This window comes from Protomyctophum bolini, assembly GCF_963924005.1.
Source record: "Protomyctophum bolini genome assembly, chromosome: 5".
NCBI classification, from domain to species: Eukaryota; Metazoa; Chordata; class Actinopteri; order Myctophiformes; family Myctophidae; genus Protomyctophum; species Protomyctophum bolini.
Window position 1 is genome coordinate 43,530,552 of NC_137866.1, and position 19,663 is coordinate 43,550,214.

General features: G+C 44.4%; 1 protein-coding gene across 7 annotated transcripts in view; it reads left to right on the forward strand.

Annotated features, from left to right (window-relative positions):
* Positions 1–14,494: 14,494 nt before the first annotated feature.
* Positions 14,495–19,663, forward strand: part of LOC308314909 (nuclear receptor coactivator 3-like) — a 78,715-nt gene continuing 73,546 nt past the window's right edge. For 5 of the 7 annotated variants that reach the window (XM_080762700.1, XM_080762703.1, XM_080762704.1 and 2 more), the window contains exon 1: positions 14,495–14,581. The gene's annotated coding sequence lies outside the window, so the exon portion shown is untranslated. Of the gene's footprint in view, positions 14,582–18,254; positions 18,363–19,663 lie in introns of those variants that run through there. The other 2 variants (XM_080762701.1, XM_080762702.1) reach the window with 2 other exon arrangements.

Genomic DNA, 19,663 nt, shown 5'->3' on the forward strand with positions numbered 1-19,663 from the left:
CAAATGGAGACAAAAGAGAAATGATGGAGATGATTGGGGATGTGAGTCCTCTTAATTGGTGTTTATATCATTTCCACCAGGGGGCAGTGAAGAGCTTGTTTTGCCTGAGGGACAGAAGGAGTCTGCAGGGGCATATAGCTGCATACAGACCCTGCATTAATAAATCACTACTCTCAGAGGCAGGAAGACAGACGGTGTCTTATCACCCAGTGAAACACTGAATGGCTGCAGCACTACAGTACAGTCAGTCCGTGGACGGCGTGTAAAAGGAACCGGGTTAAATTAAAGTTGGAATGATTCATCATCAGACATCTTGATTGATCCCGATCCCCCCCCCAAAAAAACGGCAATTCATTTGCAGCTTGTTCTCCTGAGGGACATATTATGACTACGGCCTTGGGGGTATTACTGTGAATTCCCTGGACAGAACATGGTCCGATGGAATGATTCATTTCCCATTCTGGGCCACCTCATTCTGAAAGTTGAGAGCAATCTGACGGTGAAATATAGTGTAAATTCATACGTTTGTAAGTCCGAGATTGCACATAATATGAAATGGAGTGGACCTTTCACGGCAGGGGTCATCAATATGTCTGTACACTGGCAATGACTTGGTCTTGTCCGTGGCAATTTTTAGATTTTCTTTTTTACACCAGTATGTTCTTATTTTGATCATAAGACCCAATTAATTAATGAATGCCAAGTCTCCAGGTTTTCAACAACTAGTTCTAGACGTTTTATTTGCAAGGACCCACTTTACTGTACAAATGGAACAAAATGGCCCCGTGGGAGTTACAGACCCATAATCTATTTTAGTATTTTTGGATATTTTTAAAACATACCAACACAAATCCTGTATGGCGGTCCCTGACACAAACTCTTTTGAAGTGGGCGTCCGCAGCCAAATTCGCATTAATTTGGGGCTCCTTGACACCTCGTAGGTGGTGACTCAGTGCCGGCTAAATATGCAACATGAGCAGAGAAGAGCTCTTGTTGTTTTGGCTGAAAGTGAAACTATACTCAAGCTCCTGACTCTGCTGAGGCCCAGCCATAGAGGCCTACTAGCAATGCTGCGATCAGTGTTTTGATTAGTGGGAGTTTGAATTGATGTTTTATTAGGCGCCGATCAGGCCTACTTATCATTATGAGCCATAATGTCAAAGATGACGTGTATGCAGGGATGTGGGCTGTTTTTTTAACTAGATTAACACTCATTTATCAACTCGTTATCTCGGGCATGGCTACCTGTGCAAAGGTACATAAATCTCATTATCTCGGGCATGGCTATAGGAGAGTTAAAGATGGGGTGCCACAATTATTTTATTTTTCCAGTTTTTCATGTGTCTATGTCGTGACAGTACTTCATTAGACACCCTGGACTGATTGGACTCGTTTTTATGTGCAATGGTGTATTAACTTTATATTTAGGGTTTCTTCCTGGAGGCTGAACCCTCAGTCAAACGGGCCAATGAAACAAACCGTAATATAGTGACACCACACTATCAACCCCTCCCCCTTTATCATACGACTACAGCTGTGGGTGTGGCTTCAGTTCAGGTGGATCATCACCACCCACCAGGCAAACCAGGCATACTTAATGAACATTTAAACAAATACTGTATACCTTTTTTGGAAAAAATCATACCTCCTTATATCATGTTTTAGGGTGGAAAACAATCACGGCACTCACCAACTTGCACCGACTTTTTAATTTATACATTTGTATCGTGCACGTGTGTAACCAAACACGTGTGTGCATGCAGCACACACTCTGCGTTAAATGAAACCAGGACTGCAGTATGGGACTGTAAGGCATGACACATACATGCGTGTGCAGCACACTGAAACCAGGACCGCAGTGTGGGACTGTAAGGCATGACACATACATGTGTGTGCAGCACACTGAAACCAGGACCGCAGTATGGGACTGTATAAAGGCATGACACATACATGTGTGTGCAGCACACTGAAACCGGGACTGCAGTATGGGACTGTAAGGCATGACACATACATGTGTGTGCAGCACAATGAAACCAGGACCGCAGTGTGGGACTGTAAACTAAAGGCATGACACATACATGTGTGTGCAGCACAATGAAACCAGGACGGCAGTATGGGACTGTAAAGGCATGACACATACATGTGTGTGCAGCACAATGAAACCAGGACCGCAGTATGGGACTGTAAGGCATGACACATACATGTGTGTGCAGCACAATGAAACCAGGACTGCAGTATGGGACTGTAAGGCATGACACATACATGTGTGTGCAGCACACTGAAACCGGGACCGCAGTATGGGACTGTAAGGCATGACACATACATGTGTGTGCAGCACAATGAAACCAGGACCGCAGTGTGGGACTGTAAAGGCATGACACATACATGTGCGTGCAGCACACTCTGCCGTGTGGGACTGTAAGGCATGACACATACATGTGTGTGCAGCACACTCTGCAGTGTGGGACTGTAAGGCATGACACATACATGTGTGCATGGTGAGGAATGAGAGTGACGTGCGAAAGAGACACCTGCAGCTCACTGTTAATGCGTCCCGCTGTTCCAGAGTAATGGCTCCTCTCCGGCCAATCAGACAGCATGATGGATGCATGGGAACCAGAGAGGCAGACTAGAGCTGTGCAGGGTCGGCGCAAGGACAGGAGTTCACACACATGCACTCCATCACACACACGCACGCACGCCAAATGCGCACACATGCATGCACGTGCATAACAAACAAAAAAAAACATGGCCCAAACTCTGTGTGTGTGTGTGTGTGTGTGTGTGTGTGTCTCACTCATAAGAAAAGTTAACTGGCTAAAAAGAACCTGACACCATGAGGCCCAATTGGGGAAGAGAATATCTCCTTCCTGCCGTTTTTCCTTTTTTCCCCCCCTCTTTTCTTCACTCCTCTCCCTTTATCCAATGAGGATAAATCTCTCTCTGAATCGTCAGGATTGTGTAATTTCCATATAAATTAGCCTCATTAAAAAAGGAGCACTTCCTTATTTAACGAACCTCATTTGGAATTCCGTATTTAATAAGACGTGTAATCCCAGACTCACAGACAAATAGCCAACAATTAGCAAGGTGTGTGTGTGTGCGTGCGTGTGTGTGTGTGTGTGTGTGTGTGTGTGTGTGTGTGTGTGTGTGTGTGTGTGTGTAATCCTCTGGAATTACTTTAATTTGAATATTTCATTGTTCTCTTCATCAGCTGCCTGTCATAGGTCTGGAGCAGTGATGGAGGAAGTACTCACATACGGTACGTAAGTAAAAGTATCAATATCCTATTGTAGAAATATAGTCTGTTTAATAGAAGTATAAGTCCAGTATTCAAAATTGACTTGAGTATAAAAGTACTAACGTATTGGCATCAAAATACACTTAAAATGACCAAAGTACAGTGAATGAATAGATTCAAGATGTTTATTGTAACGAGAATGTACAAGCACATGCACTGTGAAAAACAGTGCGACCATAATACACCGAAATAAAAACCGTTGATAAATAACTAGACCACACCACACCCGCCTGGGACCAATCACCTGGTCACCACCTCCTCTCTCAATCATTGACAAGTGTCTGGATGCAGACAATCATTCACTCACACACACACACACACACACCTCTGCCACTCCCTCCGCTCACACACATCTGTCTGTCACACATCACTCTCAGCAGATCACCTCACACCAGGGAAAAGAAGGTTACACAGAGTCCTATTCTCAATATGCCAATGCCATATACAACCCTGCAGGGCCGTAACACAATACTAAATGTATCTAAAGGGTTAAAAAAAAAGAATAGAAGAGATGGACACAAAGGTAGCAGAACTCACACACACACATGCAGTCATGCACACTCTCTCGTGTGACACACACACACACACACACACACACACACACACACACACACACACACACACACACACACACACACACACACACACACACTCACTCACTCACTCACTCACTCACTCACTCACTCTGTGTGTTTGCATGTGTAATGTTATAGTATGCCCGTTAGCCTGTACTGTATATAGGTGACTGTTTGTACGTGTGGCATAGCCCTTTGGTGTGTGTATGCATGCCATGGACAGAGGTGCTGAACTGGTGGGTCAGGTATATGTCGAGTATGAACGCTGAGTCGAGGATGAGGGCATAAACCAGCCAGATGATGGGATGAACTGGGACTCAAACGGGTTGAGTGTGTCAACCCAGTGGGTCGGCGAAGTGGTTGGAGCTGAGTGGTGGGCTTTGAGGAGCACAGGAAGTTGAAACTGCGGCCAGAGGTATACCGTCTCCATTAAACCCCCCCTGTGGTTCCAGTGACAAGAAACAGTGACAGAAGTATTTGGCGGTTGTATAGAGAGACATGTACTGAGACAGAGTGGGAGAAAGGGGTTACATTATATAGGCACGCATAATGAATCACATGAACCCTATAGCATTCCTATACTTGGGAGAACATTCACAGAAAAGAGTCGATCAACAAGCTCTCAAAGCATTGGCTTGTGGCGTGTTGTGAGCTTGTGGACCGTCTATTTTCCACGAAGACATTTGCCGTAGGGAAAAAGGATTAGACAAATTAGAGCCCTATAGGGGACCCCAGTCAACTTGTTAAAATCGGTAGGGAAATAAATTGAAGATGTGTTTGGGGGCGTGGTCTTTATTTCCAAATTGTACGTATAGTAACGTTATATCTTTGTTGTTTGATGTGGTGATAAAGCTGTGTGAGGCTGTGAGCCTGTGAGGTATAGATAAAACAATAGGATGGTATATATAATTGATGAGGGCCATGGAGACAGAGTGACAAGGAAGAAGAGAAATAATTAAAATGTATCTTGTCAGCCACATATCCTCTTTAACTTCTGCTTCGTCCAAACACATTAAATGTACTTTGTAATTAGACTTCCATTGTAAATTACAATTTTGTGATTTAGCCGATACTTCGCTTGGCAGGCATGGTGGCTCAGTGGTTAGTTTAGTTGCCTCACACAGCATCCTGGGTTCAAACCTGACTGGTGTTGACTGGGGACAAAACTATGGTCACACTTGTATCTGTACCCTTGAGCACCAGACAATCGAAGGTACAGTTCGTTGGTGAACTATTGGAAGAGACAGAGTTTCAGAACCTCGTGTGCCATTTTGTGCCAAAACTTTTTAAAAGAAAAGTTTTTTGCATCGTGATTATGAGCTGTGCAACCTCTCCTTCTTTTTCAGGCCAGTGTTGTTGACTTGTATAGATGTGATGGAAGGATTAGTGAAGTATTTGGGGAAGGAGTTTTCGATAACAGCAAGCTTGTTTTCAAAGCAGGTGACATGCAGCGTTTGCGGGGCTGGATGAGGGATTCACTCCTGGAGCAGGGTTGAGAAGAGACAAGAAGGTGAAGAACAACCTCCCCGGGTTGGAGGCAGAAGGTTATTAGGACTGTGGGAGGAGGTATAGCTTTAGCTGCAGAGATGGAGGGGGGAAAGGCAGAAGGAAGGGGAGACTGAAAGTGAGAGGTCGACAGCTCATCCCTCACGTCCAATCTAAGCCCTGTTCGCTCAACTCGCAGGATTTTCTCAGAACGTGTCGATTCACACAGGCAGCGCATTTCTGCTATTTTGGACAGTCTTTTTAATGAAAGATCACATTGATATTATCGGCACAATATTGATATCGAAGCATGTGGTCCTTTGCTTTGGGCCATATCGTCCAGCCATAGTATAAGGTCACATTCGAGAGTCATGGAACTAAAAGATCTTGGTTTAAGCAGGGTTTGCATTGGGCTCATGTTTTATAATGTTCCTTTGTGTTTGAGGGCAGTTATGACGGGGGGGGGGGGGGGTCTGCAGTCAGAGCGCCGTCAGTGGGTCGGCTTGGTGTCAGCGGTGAAGTGTCTGGAATCAATTTGCTTCAACCATTCACGTTGCAACAGTGCTCTCTATGGCCTTATGCACCAGAAGATATCAACGTGAATGTAGAGGGAACTTAAATATGATTTATGCATTTGTTCCCCACTGTGCCGAATACTTGGTGTGTGTGTGTGTGTGTGTGTGTGTGTGTGTGTGTGTGTGTGTGTGTGTGTGTGTGTGTGTGTGTGTGTGTGTGTGTGTGTGTGTGTGTGTGTGTGTGAGTGTGTGAGTGTGTGAGTGTGTGCGTGCATGCGTGCGTGCGAAAGAGAGCAATACACAGCTGGAGTTCAACAAATTGCATCAGGCATTACATGCACACACACACACACACAGTCACACACAGACACACACACACACACACACACACACACACACACACACACACACACACACACACACACACACACACACACACACACACACACACACACACACACACACACACACACACACAGGGGGGCTATATCTAACTCCACAGGCTTCTGACAGCACTAATAACATCATATATATGATTGCTGAGGCGATATACTATACTTTGTTTTTTATATGCTGCATGCTTTTATTATTTTTTCTGTAGTTAATGGCGGCGGAAGGGGGGGTGGGGGGGGGGTTCTGAATCTGATCCTTTATTGACAGGTCCAGTGAAGAGAGACAGAGGTAGTCTGCATAAGGCAAACTCCACTGGCAAAAATCCAGATGGTAAAATGAAAGTAGTCCACATATAGGGGAACAAATCCACACAAAGGAAGGTAAGGAAAAACTGTCCGTCAAAGGACTATAAAACACACGCACACGCACACGCACACGCACACGCACACACACACACACACACACACACACACACACACACACACACACACACACACACACACACACACACACACACACACAAGCTCTCATATTATTCCTTCACCTTTGCAAGGCGTCGTTTATCTCGTCAGCAAGTTCCTCCTCCCTAGAGAACGACTCCATAATGATTCTACATACAGCTCTGCATTTGTACTATTATGTCTACAAGCATGTTGTATTGATCTGGTGACGGGTGATTGTGGTGGGGGTTGTGATCGTGGGATGATTGGGCACAAGACAGCAGAGGGTGCTAATTAACTTGGCACCGGAAGGGCAATAATCTGTGGCTCATATAAATGCACCACAGATGAAGTGACATTTTCCCACTGCCTCCATCCTTCCCTTGATTTGTCACTGTCTCTTCAGGTCCTGTGGCTTCTCCCTGCACTCTCTGGTCTGCCATAGAGAGAAACGACCGGTATACGGGACTGTTGGGTCTGATATACAATGAAATTAAAGATCCATACAGTATATATTACATGTTAATTAGGATGTTCCTCATTCTAATTCTAACAACAACAACAACAATAATGTATCTTGCTCCATTGTACCTATCCAAAGACACAGAACCCCCGCGCAATTAAAAAGAGTATAATGTATTACTAGTATTATTATTTTCTTTTTAATGGATCCCTGTCCGATGGCAAGTTGGATATGAGCATAAATTGATGACATTAACACTACACACACACACACACACACACACACACACACACACACACACACACACACACACACACACACACTTGTACTGTGAGTGTTTCACCTTGTGTACGTGAGCTTCCTCTCTCATTTGCAATTGCACCGTGTGGGTCACAAGTCACAACTGTGTGTGTGTGTGTGTGTGTGTGTGTGTGTGTGTGTGTGTGTGTGTGTGTGTGTGTGCGCGCGCGTGTGCATGCACTGTTAGCTGCTCTTCTACTCTCCTCTTCCTATACCTGTTTGGAATATTAAATAGTTTGTTCCTCTCTCCCACTCTCCCATTTTCCTTCTACAGTCCTCTAGACATAAATGTTCCACGTCAACACTGTACAACAAGGTAAGTCACGCATCCTCTGTGACTGTTCTCTGTGTTCAGTGGTCATTTAAAAGGACTGAATGTGGTCAGTGAGTCTATTATCCACTTAAAACCTATAATATTCAGTGGACCGGGGTCCCCCAGGGCTCCATAACAGGCCCGCTAGTATTTCCCTTCACACCAGTGGTTCTCAAACTTTTTTGTGCCAAGGAAGGACCCCCAAGGACACTATATATTACTGCTATATGTATTTGACTGCAGACTGACATCTGAAAAGGTATTGTGGCCAAAGGGACCCCCAGAAGAGGAGATTTATGTAAAAGAAACCAATCTAAATTATTCAACATCTTTCAAAAATCGTACAAAATGTACAAACTCGAAGCGTGGCTGGACGTGACGCACTGTTCGCTTGTAGATCTGCTGCTCTTCTACACCAAATCTCTTGTAGATGCTGCTGCTATTTCCGCTGAACGCTCACCCCTCAGAATAGTGACGCTATAGTAGGTTTCATGTGGTTAATTTAGCCTAGTGCAAAATGGGGAAGTAAAATATGTAAATCATAGATACTGTACAAAATCACATATCTGCTCCTCCCACATGTGCTGTACAGCATGTGTGTTTGTGTGGCCTTTGCCTGTCTCACTATCTCTCTATTGCTTTCTCTTTCCATGCTCTCTCTCTCTCTCTCTATCTCTCTCTCTCTTGATAGAAACTGCTCACTTTCACCCGAAGGCTGTAAAAATCCCAAAATGTTGTCCCTTGAGGTCAATAAATATTGTGATTTACACCATTGTGGTACTGCAACAGTGTGACACGAGCAGAATGAGATTCCAACCATTTTCTCCAGTTACGAATAACGTATTACATGTACGTACGGTATGGGCCAAATGAACCGTTCCGTTTCACATCACCAAGTATCAAATATACGTAGTATAAGTTTCCTTCAGACCCTTCAACACAGTATCCCATACAGTCTTAGCCTGGCTAATAACATGCAGTCTATAATAATATACATAGTAATAAATAGCAGAGTCACAGTTATTGCAGTGGTGGCAGTAAAGTGAACATTGTAAAATACTGTACAATTTTGAAAAATAGCAGTAAAAAAAGAAAATCCTAAACTGCAATATACAAAATAATAAACTCTGACCGATCGACTGCGTGTAGCCTATTATATTGTCGAGACCCGAGGGAGTGCGGCGCCCGGTATAGGAAGTCAATCAGATAGGTCGATCTAACCCATATCTGACCCATATGCCCCAATGTAGAGGCCCATATATGGGCATATGATATGGGGAGGGATCATATGGCCATGGCAAGGACAGATACAGAGAACTCTAATTCTCTATATTTGGGCATAAGGGACACAGACAGACGGGTACAACGGGTATACACTGACAATGGGTACAACAGGTTGCGCACGGTTGCATTCTCAATTTGCATCGTCCCAACGTGGGTATAGTTCAAAACCAAAAAAGACTGCATTGGGATCACTTTGATATCTGATCTGTGATCATCACAATAATTATAAAGTCTGTCAGGTTGGAAACCTCATATGTCCAAAACCTTAACTTTTCACGATTCAAAATTCCAAAAACAGGAAAAGTAGCAGATCTACACAAGCTTGAAAATTATCCTGCTGGCATTCTTCCTTTTCATCTCCTTGTCAAGTTTCTTGACCTGATTGATTGAGGGTCAAAGGTCAGGCAGGGCGGGGGTAATTTGTCTGATTTGACTTTGGCAATTGAATTCAGCAGGATCAATAAGGGTCCAATCCTATCTCATCAGTGCGACTCATTGGCTATGACTGTACAGTAGATCTGCTCATTTCGGTGTGCAGCACCAAAAAGCAACTTGCTGTATAGGGTTTATAAAAATGCTTTATGTCCTATATGTCCTCACAAGTACAGTAATACAGCAAGTGTGTGTGTGTGTGTGTGTGTGTGTGTGTGTGCGCACGCGTGTGTGTGTGTGTGTGTGTGTGTGCGCGCGCGCGTGCGCGTGCATGCGTGCACATTTTTGTGTCTGTTGTATCTGTCTCCGTGTTGCCTGCCTGGTATCACCATGGTGATGGATCTGGTGTCATCTCTCTCTCTCTCTCTCTGTCTGTCTACTATACGGTACGTATGTTGGCAGGAGAGCGGGCTCTGCGTTGACGTGCCCCAGTCCATATAGGCCACCATGCCACACCCAGCCTGCCAGCTCGCATATGGAGCCCACATATGGACTTCATCTATTAGAGATCGGTGGTCTCCGTGTGCCAGGGTCCCCCCGGCCAGTTCCTTAAGCCTGCGTCGCAGAATAATCCTCTTCTGCACTTATGCATTTTGCTGAATAGATTCTGCTATAGGGCTGCAGCAGTTAATTTAAATTATATTTAATCGTTTATAAAATACAATTGTAGATAATCTAATATAATAATAAAAAATACAAAAAAGTCTACAAGCTCACAGCTTTGTTTGGGGGCTTAAGTGGTGAGATTATGATAGTGTCAATTATAAATAAATACATAAATAAATACATTTTCACGTTGATTCGTAGATAAAGATTTTTTTTGATTGGCCCAAAAACCACCCTTCTGAATTATTAGATTAATGGAAAAAGTAATCAATAGAAGATAATCGATAGTTGCAAAATGGTAAATGGTGTACTGTATATGTATATGGCACCTTTATCCAAAGTGCTTTACATAGATTGTGCATTACATTCACACATTCATACACTCATTCATACACCATTGGCAGAGGTAAGGCTTCAGAGTCAATTGCTCAAGGACACTTTGACACTTATTTGGCCTATTCATAGTCCAGTTTTTGGTAAAGAGGTGACCACCGATAACTACAACATGCGGTGGTCACTGCGGTGGTCACTGCTCTGGGGAAGCCTGGGATCGAACTGGGAACCTTGCAATTCCCTTCCGGTCACTCTACCCCTGAGCCACTGACACCCATAGTTGCAGTCCTATCTTCCCTCAAAAAGGCTGCAATAGGAAAATAAATGCTTGACAGATGGTCTGTTTGCCATTATCTTTTATTCCACGGCATGGACCTGGGTCAACTTGACTCAACTCAACACTACTAGCTTGCAGTGCAGACAGGACCCCCACCCCCTCAATGTAGCTGCTCATCATAGTGACCTTAACAACCACCTGTGTCGGAGAGTACTAAACAATTCCAAAGATGCAAATGATCGCTATTTATGCTGTAGGCCAGTCTAAAAAATACGTCTGATAACATTTGGCTGAGAAATAGGCTGTGAATGGTAGAATGGTCTCTGAACGTAACCTCAGTAAACTATGCCTAAACGGTTAAACCTATAGCCTTATTCCTAATCTTAACCTCAGTAACTCTAGTATTCCTAAACTTAACCTCAGTCAAACTATGCCTAAAGGTGCACACTGCTGTGTTTTCAGACCCAAATATCGGAGTGTATTTCAGAGCTGCTGTTTTTTCCACCGCTTTTCTGAAAAACGGGACGCAGCACTGTCCTCCTGGTATACCACAGCACCTCAAACGCCCTAAAGGCTCCAGACATCCCTAAACAAACTGGTCAGGCTATACCACTTGTCAGGGTAATAGCTCGCACGACTCCAGTTGCTTTTAAACACTCTGAGCATCTTTACCGGGTGTGCGGTCGGGTAAGTAACTTTACAGAAATGTTGCTGCTCACAAGGAGCTTGCGGGCGGCTGCAATCTGAAACCGGCCCGGCCATCTGAAAGAGTAAAAGCCCCCCTCTATTTTTGAGGGGCCTATATACAGCGTTTTATCCTAACCCGTGTCACATTTGCCATTGACAATGAAAGGAGAATTTACATCATTATGTGTCTGAGCAAATCGGCTAATCGGTTTTGTATATAATTCTCGTTAATATTATTTGCGTCGGTATAACATGACCGAGAAGTGGTATAGTGTGGGGCATTGTAATGCCTTATCTCAGTGACGTGAGACAAATTAATTCATGAGGAATATATTCATTTCTGTATTGGATGATGTACGATGATAAGAGCGCCTCTTATTTCACACGGGTGTGATTTTTATTCTATACTGTACTACAGTACACGTTTTCCCTTTCAGTCAGTGGATATTAATACAATCTGGGAATACATTTCTTACCAAGAATCTTCTTCACCAATGTGTTTGTAAAGGTGTCTATACTAACATATCCCACATTGGTTTATATTCAACCACCCTAGGGGAATTTCATTATGCTTTAAGTAGCATGTGACGTGTCAAACTAGGGGGTTTTGATCATTCTGAATCCATTCCAAGCATTAGTGTTGCACGAAAAACACTCCTTGGGCTAAGAATGGCCATAGCCGTCATCACAAATGTGATGAAGTCAGCACATTTGGGCATATTTGGGCAAGTGGCTATGGCCATACTAGGGGTCTATGGCCAAACTAGGGGGTTTTCATGATTCGGAATCCATTCCTAGCATTAGTTTAGCACGAAGAACACTCCTTGGGCTTAAAAAGGCCATAGCCGTCATCACAAATGTGATGAGGTCAGCACATTTGGGTGTCTTTAGCCCAAGGAGTGTTTTTCGTGCAAAACTAATGCTTGGCTTGGAATGGATTCAGAATGATAAAACCCCCCTAGTTTGACACGTCACATGCTATCTAAAGCATAATGAAATTTAGAACATTTTGCCATATATTGGCTGTTGATGGTACCCCAACTTTCAGCAGCTGTCAAAAATTCCCCTAGGGTGGTTGAATATAAACCAATGTGGAATATGTTAGTAGACACCTTTACAAACACATTGGTGAGGAAAATTCTTGGTAAGAAATGCATTCCCGATTTGACATTATGATTATACTGATAATATTCCCTGACTATAACCGTGTATTTAATTATTTTTCTAAATATATTATTTTTTGCATAGATGTGAATATTTGTATGTCTTTCGATTAATTGAAAATGGATGACCCTGATGTAAACAAGTATTTTTTTCTGGTTTTATCCTCGTTTTTGTGTTGACCTGTATACCTGCCTTGTACCCATTCTGCAATCTGTTAATAAAATGTTCAATCAATCAATCAAACTGTTTAATGTCAAGGACCGCCAGATTTTTGCAGATTTGTGCTGCTGCTGAATAAAAACACTTGGAGCATTCTAAAGTCAGTTGCGAGCCACCTTGACTTTTGATGATTTTGCTGTTTGCATTTTGGCTCAGCACCAAAGATGCAGGATTTGCATTACTTTTGACTTTGAAGGACCGCCAGATACACATTTATATACATGTATTTATCTGTGGATCCAGATCTCACAAGATTTGCGTTGTAATTATTTTTTATTTTATTTTTATTTTTATTTTTAGATAGACTAGCAGATCTACAAGCTCTCTGTCTACCAAGCAATCTTCGTTCGTACTCTCACCTATGGTCAGTGTGGATCGTGACCGAAAGAATAAGGTTGCAGATACAAGCGACCAAAATTAGTTTTCTCAGACGGGTGGCCTTAGAGATAGGGTGAGAACTTCAGTCACACGAGAGAGACTCAGAGTAGAACTGCTGCTCTGAGTTCTTCTTCCCTTGGAAAGGAGCCAGCTTAGGTGGTTCGGGTATCTATAGTAAGGATGCGCCTCTCGAAGACCAAGGACCAGATGGGGGTGTTACATCTCCAAACTGGCCTTGGAACACCTTGGGATCCCCCAGGACACGGAGGAAGTTATACTAATGTTGCTCTGGAGAGGGAAGTCTGGAGCTCTCTGCTGAAACTATTGCCCCGCGCCCCGACTCCGGATAAGCGGTTGAAGATGGATGTGTCACATCCCAATGCTTTTGTGAGCTTGTACCCTAACCAGATAACCAGCTTGTAGATAACTGGCTAACCAGTGTAACCACTAGGCTACTGTAGGCTACAGAGCTGGAATCACTTACATCAAAGCTTGGTTCGACAATTAACGATTGCATCATTGCAAGATTGTTCAAGTTATACTATTGTAATCTACAAGAAACTACTTTATACCCTCACATCATGCCAAAACCAATCAGTTCAGGCTACTAAAGTATTCCAGAAAAAAATTAGAAATTGTAAATGTTAGCACAGAGAGAAATGATAGGCTTCTTTGTTCATGTTTGAATGAACTGAACATAAATTGCCTACCTACAGTAGGGCATAATTGAATGTATATTTTAAATATATAAAGTTACATAACTTAATGAATAGATTCGTCATTCGTGCATATATTTCAAGATACAATAGGCCTACAGGACAGATAATACAAGCCTTGTCGTCATCTTGGAATCGGATCAACACATGATTCATTATCACATGAGAAAATACTATCTACCTGACACAGCCGAGTTTGTGCTTCCCATGTGTTAAAACTTAAATGCGTCATCTCTACACAAAATTGCTTGCAGTGACGTGAGAGACAGACACTCTCTAGGCAGCCTGCAGGATCCTGCAAACAAGGCGGTGTTTGCGTTTTCAAATCTCCCCCAGGTTAACTAAAAATAAACACCGCGGTGGCATCTCTCTGCTTTAATGTCATCGCATGACAGCCGTCTGCAGGCTGGCTGCTAGACAGTGGAGTGCACACATGAGCCCCTCCCTCTGGTGGCGGCACGGCGTAGTCTTTAATTGTAGTCCATGTCCGGGTGGGCAGGCGGTGGCCGTGGAGGCGGCGCTCGGCGCGCGTTCACTACATTACCCGGCAACCCTCCCACCGCCGCTACAACTACAAGCTTGGCTTCTTGCGCTTCGGGAGTCTATCCCATTTAAACAAACAGTGCTGAAGATGGCGGAGAGTTAATAGTGAAAAGAATAAATTACTGATCCCCGGCAGAGAGGTACGCCTGTTCGGTAGGTAAGTTCATACCGCTGTTGTTTCGCTCTTTCTTTTTGTTTATTAACCTGCTCTATTTCGTTAATGCTCGCATTTAGTTTGCATTTTGCGGTTCTGCAATTTAAACCCTCGGGTCGCCGCTAGCGAGTAGTAGTAGTAGTATGTACGGGCAAACGCGCAGACTTCGTCTCTTAACGACAGTGCGTGCAAACATACTACATGCAATGTTGTTGGCATCGGGTACGGGGACAGTGGCACCGTGTGCATGCCATGCTCATTGGCATGATGTGACAGCGAAGATTTCAGTTGGCTGCTGTAGTGATGACTGTCCATGTCTGTCGGAGAAGTACATGACGGAACGTAGTCTGTAATGTTACATGGTTTGGTTTCTACCGTGGTTGGTTGTTGTTGCCGATGAAATGAATACACGTTGGGCTCGTTGTGAACTTTATTTGCAAGGCAAGCTAATATGAACACGGGCATGGGCTTGTTAAGATCATAGAAAGGAAAGTGTTTCGAATGGACAGTGGAGACACACACACAGTCACACACGTCACACACACGACATCGGGAACTTTGGGGGGAACAGACACACGCACAGTCGCACATGGACATACCCTAACACAGATGATCATGATGGGTACATGACAGATATGCACGTAACCACTCAAATTGTGTCTGTTTCGTTCGCTCGCCGTCTCTGCAGAAGTGCTACACATGATAAGTGTCACAGTGGGTGACTCCGAGTCCGTACCATAGACTGTACTAGCGCACGCACACACACATACACACGCGCGCGCAGCTGAGCCTGGCGCACTGGATACATTGTCGCAAAACTGTACGGGGAGATTATTGTTTAGTAGATTTGTTGGGTGCAAAGAACACGTTCAGTCGCGGTCGGACAGTGAGTGTGTGTGTTGTGCTGCCACGTTTTAAATTACCCTTTGACATGTTTAAAAGTTGCCGTTTTTTGTTTACAAATATAGCCCCGGCTGCCCCGCTGCATTTAGGAAAAAGCACAAGCTATTATCATGTTGTGCCCTGTGCTATCGCCGATGCAGAGACTCTCTGTCTGTCAAGCTGCGGTCCCGAATGCTGATAGATAAGCCACGACCTCTGCAACTACAATGGAGTGTAGTAGTGCAGGGCAGGCAATGCTGGTTGGTTGTACAGTAGTCAAGTCAGTGAGTGCATTAAAGAGACATCATGCCTAGGAAACGTGTGTGTGTGTGTATGTAATGTAGAGGTAATGAACTACTAATTTCTTTAAATGTCCCCACACCTTTTAATAATCCCTTCATAGTGATGCTGCTATCCAGGGTTTTATTAATGTGTGTCTCAGTACTGTGTAGGCTACCTACACTTAGTGAAACCAAATGGGAAAAACAGTAGGGAATTGTTGCAAACAGACATGTCCGTTTTAAAGAGCTGACTATAGAGAGGTGGTGTGTGTGTGTGGTGGTATGATGGCCTGGTCGGAGGCTGAGATGATTATAAAAGAGGTGTTTAAATTTAGCACCGTGTTGGCGGCTTTGTTCCCGGATGACCCGGCCGTCTGTTGCCCGAGTGGAGGGGTGTGGCGGAGAGGAGCCTGCGTCTTGTTCCATAGCACCCTCCTGACAGATTTACAGTCAACTCTGTGTCCCAAACCCTCAATTAAACACACAACTCACACAGGCACGCGCGTAAATCCACCCCCTCTCTCGACCGGTCCCCTCCACCGCCTCCTCCCTCCTGTTGACGGAGAGAGGGCTGCTAAATCGAAGGGGGGCCAATGGGAGGCGATACGTGGACAGGCTGCTGCCGGCCCAGGCCTGAAAGCAGCGCCCCGGCCGCGATGGGTGGCGGGATGAATGGCTGGACGAGGGCGACGGTGACAGTGATGCATGGTGTTTGTTGAACGGAGAAGGCAAATAGAGGGGAGGAGGAGGAGGGGGGGGGGGGGGGGGGGGGGGGGGGGCTGGGTGGTGACTGGGTCAGCCACTGGGGGTACGTATGTAAGGGGACGGCCGGGTGGTGGGGGTCGAGTTTGGGATTCCGTCGAGGGGAGGAGCTCAGGTGGAGCCGCCCAGGAGTTCTACCTGCATTATGGGCGCTTTTGTCTTTGTCTCCTTCCTGCTCTTTTGTTGTTTCTCATTGTGTTAGTCGTCTTCGCCGCAGCTCGTTCAGTTCCGACGGGTCTTCTTCTTCTCCCCCTCTTGCTTTTCCTGTTGGTTTTGTCCCAACAGGAAGTTTTGGGCCCTTAATAGGCCACATCCTTTGGCTCTCTCTCTCTCTGTCTGTCTCTCTCTCTCTCTCTCTCTCTCTCTCTCTCTCTCTCTCTGCCTCTTTCTCTCTATCTCTCTCTGTATCTTTTTCTTTCTGTGGTGTTGCCGTGTTTGTGTATCCCCCCCCCCCCCCCCCCCCCCCACACACACACACACACACACACACAGCTGCACTATGGTGAGCTGAACTGTTGTTGTTGAGGCTCCACTCCCGTGTGTCAGTACATGTTAAATAGGAATTAATCTTCTGCAGCTCTCATTGATTTGGCTCTGAGACAGAGAGAGAGAGAGAGAGAGAGAGGCCTAGAGCAAGAGATAGAGGGGGAGAGAGAGATAGAGGGAGAGTGAACGAGAGAGAGAGAGAGAGAGAGAGAGAGAGTATTTTCTTATTCCGTTATTCTACAGGCTGAGGCATCTCCAAAGCAGAGGTGTCTGCAGGTGTTTATTTCTTCTTTTTTGTCACTGTTGGATCATGCACAGTTTGCACACATAATGTGTGACCTTTTGGGCATTCAGTCAGTTGGATCCCAAATGATCTGTTTAGCTTAAAAGGGTTGTTACTGAAATGATAATTTGAGTGAACTTTTGAACCACTTAAAACCCCTACCAGGACTCTGCTATAGATCCTCTAGTATTTGTATCGGTACGTTTGAACAGCGGGCGATTATAGCCAGACGAATTTTCCGGAAGTGCATTATTTGTCTATGGGACCCGGCGACTAACGATGAACAGGCGATGGTCAAATACAGTATGTCCCTATACACCAATCTCTTTGGTAAAAATTGCTGATCTACAAGCTCAAGCAGAACTTGTAGATCAGCTAGATAGAATAGGGTCACTGGTTTTAAGTGGTTAAAACTTTCCAAAAATATCAGCATTGGTAATGAATTTTATACGGACGGATTTAGGCTTCTTCATTTGTTAGGCTTGACTCCCAAATGAGCTTCATCTAATAGTTTTGCTGGCAGTTCTGAACCACAAATCTGACCCATATACGACGAGGAAACGCTCCTTGCGTACTATCAGGGTGTTAAAGGCTGATCTCATGTTCAATGCCAACGTGTAGCACCTTCAGCCATTGTATTTCTGATGATCACAGATTGGAGTAGCTTCCTACATTTTCCATCATATAAAACTGTCAGTTTGACATGTCAATATATGACATTTCAGTTTTACAGTAGGGGTGTTCGTTACACTTTTGACACGCACGCACACACATATTTGTGTGTGTGTGTGTGTGTGTGTGCGCGTGCATGCGTGTCAGGACCATGTGTTGCTCAGCTCTCAATGCTTTTGTGTGTGTGTGTGTGTGTGTGTGTGCGTGCGTGCAGCCAGGAAGTTGAGTCAGTTTCATAAGTCAGGACTGCGCAGCAGCAGCAACAGAATTGAAGAAGAACGAAGCGCTGAATGTTGTCACCCTGCCAGCAGTTTGTCATTAGCATAAATACCCAATGCCCTTGTGCTGCAGCTCCTACAGAAAAGCAATCTAACGGCCAAATATGTCAGGCACTGTAGCGGAGCAAACACATCACTGGGTGAGTATTCTTATTAACCAGTGAGTGAACATTTCCAAAATCGCCCGGACTGTTTCCTGTCCTGTTGACTTTTCAATGCACTGGTGCACACAAACCCAGTTGGCCACACGCGCTCATTGAACATGCACGGTGCATCCAGAGATTTATTATTTATATTCTGATATATTTGGAAATCTGCCATCAGGGAACTCGGCAGCATGTAACATTTCTCATAGGAGGTAATTTATTGTTTTTTGGAAATAGAAGCCCGCATTAAACGGAGTTCAAGTATAGACACGAATGATACACTTGATCAATTTTGTAACTCTTGTAACCAAATGGACTCTCAGAGTTAAATGAAGACTGACCGTGTGGTGGGGATGGAACGACTGGCTGGACAGTCTGTTCTGGAACTCTCTCGTCTTTTTATTCACAGAACGCCTCGGTGAAGCTACTGTCCTTTGCTTCCTGATTTCTTTTTCTTTTTTTTCAGAGAGCTTTACTCTGTGAGCGGAATGTCAAGTGTGCCTGTCTCTCTCTCTCTCTCTCTCTCTCTCTCTCTCTCTTTGTTGTTTTGTTACTTGTTGTTCTCTCTCACTCGTCCATCCTTTTTTATCATCCTCTTGTTTAGTCTGCCTCAGCCTCCATCGCCTCCACCGTGTCTCTCCTTTTCATTACTCATAATTAATTTGAGACTTAATCCTCACTAAGTCAAAATCTTAGCACTCCGGCTAAATAAGTTAAGTCTGCACTTAACCCTTTCTGACCGGGAACCCATTTTGGTGTCAGCATCATGTTATGCTTTAGCTATTGAAAAATAGCAGATCTAAAAGCTCGTAGCGCGCCACCGAGTGGCGCGCTACGAGCTTGTAGGTCTGCTATTTTGAAAAGTCGAAGAACGACTGACATTTTTAGAATCTGATCTCAGGTCAGAATGGGTTAATCAGACCAGTGTTGTGTCCAGTGGAAACCTCGTATGAATCTGATCTCAGGTCAGAATGGGTTAAATAACAGAGGTGAGCGGATTTGGACATACTTAGAGTTACGCTCGCTCGCTCGCATGCATGCGTGTGACTCTGTCTGTGCCCATGTATGCCCGTCTGTATTTGCATGGACGCGGCGGTGTCTTTTCAGGTCACCTCGTACGGTGTGGTATTTGTTTAGTTTTTTGTTCTTTTTGCAAGCGAGTTATTTAATTTAGTTACTCATCCCTTTTATTTAATTAAATGATTATTAAATCATATAAAGGCTGGACGAGCCTGATGTATAAAAAAAAATACAAATGGTCTCGTGTCACCAGTTTTTCTTTTGTTGCGACTTGC